Below are 8,331 nucleotides of genomic sequence, written 5' to 3'. Positions count from 1 at the left end.
AACCTTAACAAAAGTAAAGGGCTATTCACTTTTGTCATTCGTGTTGCTTCTTTGCTCTATCTCTACCACCACCATGGAGCTTAGGGTTTGAGCTTGAATAAATTTTTTGAGCTGCTATTATGGTGATTTGCAGAGAATTTCTTTAGGGAAAAGCGAGGTAAGTTCCTTTTTGTTCCAGATTTGCTCTTTCCTCTGTTTATTTTCTTATCTAGGGCTTAACTAATCATTCAGTTTCTAAGGATTGATTCCTTTAACAGTGAACTGAGATCACTGTTCTTTGAAGCTTTGTAATAACTTTCTTTGTACCTTGAGTGCTATGTATGATGCTTTTTAAAAGGGCCTAGGGCTTGAGTGTTCTTGCTCTGATAAAGGTTGCTCTACTCTTTTTGTGATTGTGCAATGCTCTTACATCTATTTGACTCTTTTGACAGAGAGAAAGTTTTTGATAAGGCTACTATGATTGACATGTATCTTAGGGCTTTGATTTTGATGTTTGTATTTGGCATCTATTGGTTGATCTCTATGTTTTATCTTCTAAACCATCTTATTAAAGTTCTTTGACCGTATTGCTCCTAGGTTCGCATTGACTGCATTCTTTCCAATTACTGTCACATGTCTATGCTGCCTTGAACTACAAAAAGACCTTTATCATTGCACTGTTACTAATTTGTAGCTTTCTTTGATGATTGTCTCTATCTTGAAGGTTTCCATGTCTATTCTAAGCTTGTTCATTGTCTCATTGTTACAGGTATTATACCACATACTTTTGTCTCTATCAGTGTATGATGACTGCAAAATCAGTAGCATAGTGCTTTCATTGGGTCTGAAATCTCTGACTTCTTTATAGCTTCTGAGCCATTATTGATCCTTCTATGATACATATAATTCCTCTCTCTTTGATTCTTTAGGTCTGATCATGACCTTTTGTGACTATATTGTACTATCATTACTCAAGCTTTTATATTACTCATCATATTTGTTTTCTTTCAGGCACTGTTTATTAAGCAGAGGACTATCTTTTGACAATATTTGTAATGTTTTGAAGTTGATTTACATGGTTGTCATGACTTCCCTTTGATAAATGAGAAACTCAAACTGTCTCTAACTAATAAATATCTTCATGGCTGAGACTGCCTTATTGATCTTTCACAACTGTATTTCATACTTTTGATGTGAATTGTGTTCTCAAATTTGTAACCATTATCTACCACTCTTGTTGCTTCTGCATGTAATCCATGTTGATGCTCAACTTCCTCTAAGGTTTGCACTTTGAATGCTTATGCTTTGGGTATTAGAGCCTATTCCAACTACAATTACTAGTAACTTGCCTCGAAGGCTAAAAATTAAAAAGACAAGGAACACCATGGTGGCATCTAGAGTTCATATGACTGTTATCATATTCTTCTTGACATTATCATTACCATGCTTTGATGAACGTCCCTCAATTTCTCATTTTCAGGTCATTGATTTTGAGATTTGCATTGACTATATTCGAAGATCATTGTATTCTCTAGGCTCAACACTTGCCTACTCATATTTGCCCAGCTAAAAAATGGTTTTGCTTGATGTTCATTGTGATCTTCCGTCATTTCCAAAAACCTTTGTCAAACTTTTCAAAAGGGTTCAAGACTGTATTTTCCTTTTCTAGTGCCTTTTGACAAGGAATTGGTCTATATGCTATTGAATCCTAAAACATGTTACTTCAAAATGAGCCTTACTATCTATTATGAGTACTATCTTAGACCACAGTCATTACTCATTACTATTCTAACTATAACTATGACAAGATAGGACTTGTTCTCACAATGTTTTTTGATTCTAGGTCTAGAATATCTCCTTTTACGACTGTGTATTGGGTGAAGAGGTCTTCATTTTGTATGCTAGCCTAAATTGTCCCGAGACTATATTTTCAATGTTTTTGACCATTTAAGCTTGCACGCTGCTTTTAATGTCTATTGCAGGGTCTCTAGAATGTATTCCCTTGACAAATATTCTAGAACTTCTCCCTAGCAGTCTTCCATCATTTTAACATGCTACAATAATCCTTTAAAAGGTGACTGTTTGAAGCAATCTCTTAGCACTGTACCTTTTTCAAAAATCTATGAAATGTATATGTTGGTTGTGGTAACCTTCATGAAAATGATTCTCTGTATTTAGGCATTATCTTTATTTTTTTGTGTCCATCATGCATACTATAGGAGATCAATGACTTGTATGTCCTTATGGATTTTCTTTTGTATTATAGAGTTATGATAATGACTACCTTTGAGTTGTTGTGACTATCAAAAGGCTCTGAGGACTGCTAAAAAGGCTCAAACCTCTTAGACTGCAATGGTTCTCTTGAAGATCTGTATTTTGCATTATCTCTGCGACTTCTACAACAACTTGGGAAAGCTTTAGGACTGCTAATATATGTATTCACTATCCTTTTAAGGTCTGAAGCTGCTTTGTGAAGTCATGATTGTATCTAAGAAAAGCTTTCTATTTGTCATGCATCTTAGGTTTGAATACCTCACTGTTTGAGATTGTTTTATATCATATTTGTTCTTCATTTAAGTCCTTAAAGGTTTTTCCTTAACACCCTACTCTTTGACAGTGATCAAATAACATATGAAATGTTCCTTTGTTGCTATCCATTTGTTTAACTACCTTTTAATTGTTTGGTTGAATCTATGAATGCACTTTATATAATGACTCTTAATATTGCATTTCCTTCTTAAATAAGCTCAAATGAGCTCATTATTTGATATCACATCATGTTAGGCTCAACCCTTGTGGGAGCCACATTTTAACCCACATATTGTAAATTGATGAGCAACAACAATAACATTACTTTTCCTATATCTGCACAATGAACAAACAAGTTAGATAAAAATAATGCATTTATGATTTTTTCTTGATGATTTGACTTGACATTTGTTTTCCTAGACTTATATCTTTGACAATGACTTGGCTAATTAAATCTGATAATGGTTGCACATTATATATCCGTTGATAAAGCATGTAACTAGATTTCATGCCCCAAGCTCTCAGAAATATTTCAATTAACTGTAGGTGCATTTGGAACTCAAGAGCAAGAGGAGCTGAAGACACTAAAGATCAAGTTGAAGATTAAAGGGTCAACCCTACATCAATCCTTAAGGCAATGATGGACATGACCTCCTCTTATGTATTTTTCCATTCTTTTATTTGATCTTCAGATGTATAGTTTACACTCATTATTGAGTTAGATCATCTTAGTCATTCTCATGGCTTGTGTGGGACATTATCAATAAAGATTACTTTTTATCAAAAATTATGCACTCTCTCCTATGCATCTGCATCTCCATGATGCAATGCGATAGTGTAATCTTCTGTTCTTTCTTTTTGCATGTGAATGTGACACAACATAAATAAAATGTACCTTTTTATTCATAAAAACATAAAAGCTCTACCTGATTGAGCTTATTAGGTAAAATAGGTAACAATTCCATCTCATGATGAGGGAGATGACTGTCACCTTACTCAATGTATGCAGGAATGCATGTTTTCCCATTCGAGGCCAACGTGTAGTATTAGGAGTGTGATCGACATGAGAGTTACGGGAGGTACAAGATTGGTGCATAGTATGGGTCATTGACATGACCGATCATATTTATTTGTGTGCACTTGAGAAAGGTCAGAGATGATTACATTGATCCAATAGATTATGATTTCAATTGTGGAACTCAAGTTAGCCATAGATGAACAAGGATCCCACCTTCCAATGAGCCTCGTCCCATGTATCAAAGAGATGGAGGAGGATGACACAATATTCACATGGGGGAACAACATGCTTACACACCTTTATCATGAGTACCACAACATCACAACATGCACATTACTTTAGGTCTAGATATTCGAGCATATCACTTACACGAGGTCGGTTGGTTTTTCTTGCCTTATTTCAGTAGACATGTTGTGAGCTCATGTGTATCCACTTTGATGGGCTGAGTGGAGGACAAGAGACATGATGTATTGGAGAGTTGCCATTGATTAACTTGGGATTGGAGATGTCATATGGCAGCCATATCAAGACATGGCAACATGGGCGCTAGATTGCACCTAGTTGCCCAAGATGCGACATGATATATTCCTTATTGGGTGGCAGGACTATATCATCGTTGTCTATTACTAGTGGTGATGCATGCATTAGCTTGAGCAGGTGCAAACTGTTCCACCTCTCATTCCAGCATACATCTAGTTGGTGAGGAGTGCCACACAGCCACAAGACCTCCCATTACCCATGTGGCGACTTGAATTTCATCATCAAAATACTACCTGCAACATGTTAGTTTCACAAAATACAAAGGAAATGCCACAGAAAATCCAAAATCAACCAATGAAACTACATGAAATTGATATTAAAATAAAAACATTATTTTTACCTTCATGATTTAAGTCTCATTGTGTCCTAACTCCACTATTCCTGGTTGCAGATGGCGTGCTCTCAGACAAGCACTGATAGCTTCCAAGATGGCATATGAAGAATGGAATGATAACTGATAGTTAACTGATACTATGATATGCAATGCTAAATGATTATGCTATTTGCTTCAAGATTAAAACTCATGGATGCATAAGTTTTCACAAATGGTTAGGTTGAAAACTCACTTGAAGACTAACTCTCTCAACTCAAACTCCTGATTTTATAGACCTTGAGAGGATAAGATGATGTGGTCCAGATCAACAATCATGATCAGATCTACAGATTTGGATGGCTGTGAGCAAAGATGAAGGTTGAGAGAAAGGGGGAAGGAGAAGACAAGTGTCACTCATCTCATCTTGACTGGGTTGCTGACTGAGGAAATCTAGGGATGGTTGGAGAAAATTTAGGCATGAGAGGACAAGTGGACTCAAGTCCTTCCTAAGATGTAGGGATGTTGGAGGGAATATAGAAGAAGGTTAGGAAATATGTGTACGCACACAATATTTCATTAAATTTGGAGGTTGAAGATAAGTGGCTAATAAATGTTTTATTTATTTTATTTTGTTGAATTAATTTAGCCACATGATGGATGAGTTGGCAAAGGAAAGATGAAGTGGAGATGGAAGGTGAGTTGGAAAAGAGATTAAATAATTTTAGAAATTATTTAATATTTGAGACTATAGGATAGAAGAATAATCATTAGATATTAGATATTCAAATGATTGGAGGAATAATTAAATATTAGTTATTTAATTAACTGATGAGAAGAATAATTAAATATTAGATATTTAATTAATTAGAGGAATATGATAGATGAATTAATTAATAAAATATTTCAATTAAATTAATTAATAGAAAGACACGAAATGAATTAAATAAATTAATCTTTTCAAATTAACTATTTAATAGAAGAATAAACATTAAATAAATATAACATATTTATTTAATCTCTCATAGCCATTTTTATGTGTATACATTTTGTCCCTCTTTGAAATGATGTCAAGACAACATTATTTCAAAGATTAAATCAAGCCTCGATAGTGTGCCTGATAGAGATAAAAATCCTAATTGTGTGCCCCCTCGGGAGATTGATCATGAATTTGTTGAACAATTTGGATAAGCGATTGATCTCACGATAATTGAAAAGGTCCGTCAATTAAATTTATTTATGAAAAATAAATATAATTGCCCCATTGAAAAACATTAATTACCCTTCCAAATAGTAAATATAAAATTAACCAAAGTTAATTTTATTTTCATTTGCATCCTTGTTAGCTTTGTGAAGAAATTGTCTTGGTGAGGTGGCAAAATGGTGATCCCGTTGGAGAACCATCGATTTGAGCGTGTTTGACGATATCAACGACCTCCTGAGTATGGGTATCTAGTATGTATCTTAACCCGAATTTCTCGCAACTTGTCATTTGATTTTTCATATCTATTTAGCACATTTTTGGTTATTTTGAATTTTTTCGATTTTTGACAAGTATGTTTAGCATTTTTGTTTTTTGTTTTAGCGCTTTTGCATGTAAAGTTAGCACATTTGATAAGTTTAGCGCATGTGCTCATTTTGTTAGCGCATGTGTGATGTATGTTAGCGCTTTTGCTTCTGATAAATGTGATTGATGTATTTCATAGTAAAAAATTCACTTTGATGATTAGATTTAGGCATTTTGATGCACAATTGTGATGAATAGGTACTTGATTGTTTGATTTGATAATGTTGATTGATAGGATAAATGATTGATCAATTTGATGTGATTGTATAGATTAGCTCTAAGAAATCGATTTAGTTTCTGATGAAGAGCATAGCAGAGTTTGATTGAACTCAGTGATTGATAGAAAACCATGATTGATAGGTTTAAATTGATTTGATAGCCTGATTTGCTTTATGTGAAAATATTTACCAATTGTTGATGTTAGAGATTAGCGATCTCTTTGATTTGATACATAGATGATTGATGATCAAATTCTCTTGGTAAACAGGAGAAACTTGATGTTCTCCAGTGTTGGGAGAAATTCCCGGCGATGCGACACTTAGTGCCAGATCTTACACAGGCAGAGGTGAGACATATAGATGCCTGTGGATTACGCCACTTGTTATACATGCCTGATATTACCCATAATAGGGGATTGTTGACAATGTTAGCCGAGAGATGGCATAGCGAGCATAACACTTTCCACTTGCCCACGGGTGAGATTAGTGTGATGCTTGAGGATGTCTATAGGATTCTCCACATCCCAGTGACTGGTGAGTTAGTTCAGTATGATTTTTAGGATCGTGGAGGGACAGAGGCATGCAAACCTGTATTTGGTGATGAGAGCATTTTGAGAGGAGAGATCCGATGGGAGGATATGATTATGTATTACGAGACTCTCCCTATGATTCTTGCAGGTTTGATTGGGGGATTCATCTGTCCAGATAGGAGATCTCGAGGTTTTGCTATTGGTTGGGGTGAGATTCTTCAGAGCATGATGCAACGTCAGACTCAATATGCATGGGGTGTTTGCATGCTTGCTCATTTGTATCATGATCTTCATCAGGTTGTTTTTGATAAGGGTGCTAGTCTGTCGACATGATGCACACTTTTGAAGATCTAGTGTTGGGAGCACATTGCTATTACTTCGCCTATTCATCATAGAGTTTGTGGTGAGAGACAACCATATGTTTATCTGTATGCAAGTATCCTTACTCAGCATAAGTTGCATAAGATGGAGTATTGGCGTTGGGTTCTTGATTCACTGGATAGTGTTATTTGGAAACCTTATATTGATTGTGAGCCATGGATGGATGATGCACAGACATTACCATTTATTATGCAGAGTAGATATCTCATTGGTTGGAATCCATTCATTGTTGAGAGACAGTTTATTAGTCACATTTTGAGATAGTTTGGTATCATTATTCCTATGCCTACTAGTGTCACGATATATGCACGATAGTATAGAGATAGGCAAGATTGGGGACCTTCTTTGTCATTTGAGTTAGCACAGCCAGAGATTTTGGCTACTCCTAGGGTAGCTTATGATATGAGATTGCACATTCTAGATCCTGGGGTTATTGCAGATTATGCTCATACATATTGGCACACCCGTTTCCTTGTATTACCGATCCAACAGATCCTCCTCCTAGCTCAGGAGATGAGGATGACGATTTTGATGATCCAGTTATCAGGAGATGGAGATGGAGACGAGAGCTTAGAGCTGCTCAGGTGGCTAAAGGGGATGGAGATGAGGGAGGAGATGGAGGTGGTGGTGGTAGGAGACCCAGATGGAGAGGAGGTCGATTGAGAGTCAGTGGAGGACCGTTTGGACCAGTTGGTAGGATTGGAAGACCGTTTCCTATGGGTGGGAGAGAGTTTGGATGGATTGGGAGGGATACTAGCAGGGTAGGGATGAGATCACCGAGAGGGGTGCCATCAATAGGAGGAGGTAGGATGACTGGACTGGATGGGGGTTGTGGGAGAGGCATTGATTTTGGTTAGATTTAGCCAGACCCTAGGGTTATTGTAGCGCATGGTGGAGAGGATGATGATCTAGAGGATCATATTCCACTCATTAGATGACGGGTTCTGAGAGCTACTCGGACTGAGATTCCAATAGGTGGACAGGGAGGTGGAGATGAGGGTATTGGGGTTCATGTGCCAGAGCAGGAGACCATGTATAGTCTCAGAGAATAGATAGATCAGCTTAGAGAATAGGTACAAACACTCATGATAGAGAGAGACACAACTGTTAGCAGACAACATGATACTCAGGGCCTCCTTGATCACATTCAGTAGGTTGGATCTGACATTCTCTCAGTTGATACTGTTAGAGCACTAGTTCAGGTCGGGAAGGAGACTTCCCGTTGGCGACGACTATATGAGGATTTAGTCACAGAGAGC

Source organism: Cryptomeria japonica, chromosome 1 (assembly GCF_030272615.1).
Source record: "Cryptomeria japonica chromosome 1, Sugi_1.0, whole genome shotgun sequence".
Taxonomy (NCBI): Eukaryota; Viridiplantae; Streptophyta; class Pinopsida; order Cupressales; family Cupressaceae; genus Cryptomeria; species Cryptomeria japonica.
Note: the sequence above shows the minus strand (reverse complement) of the source record.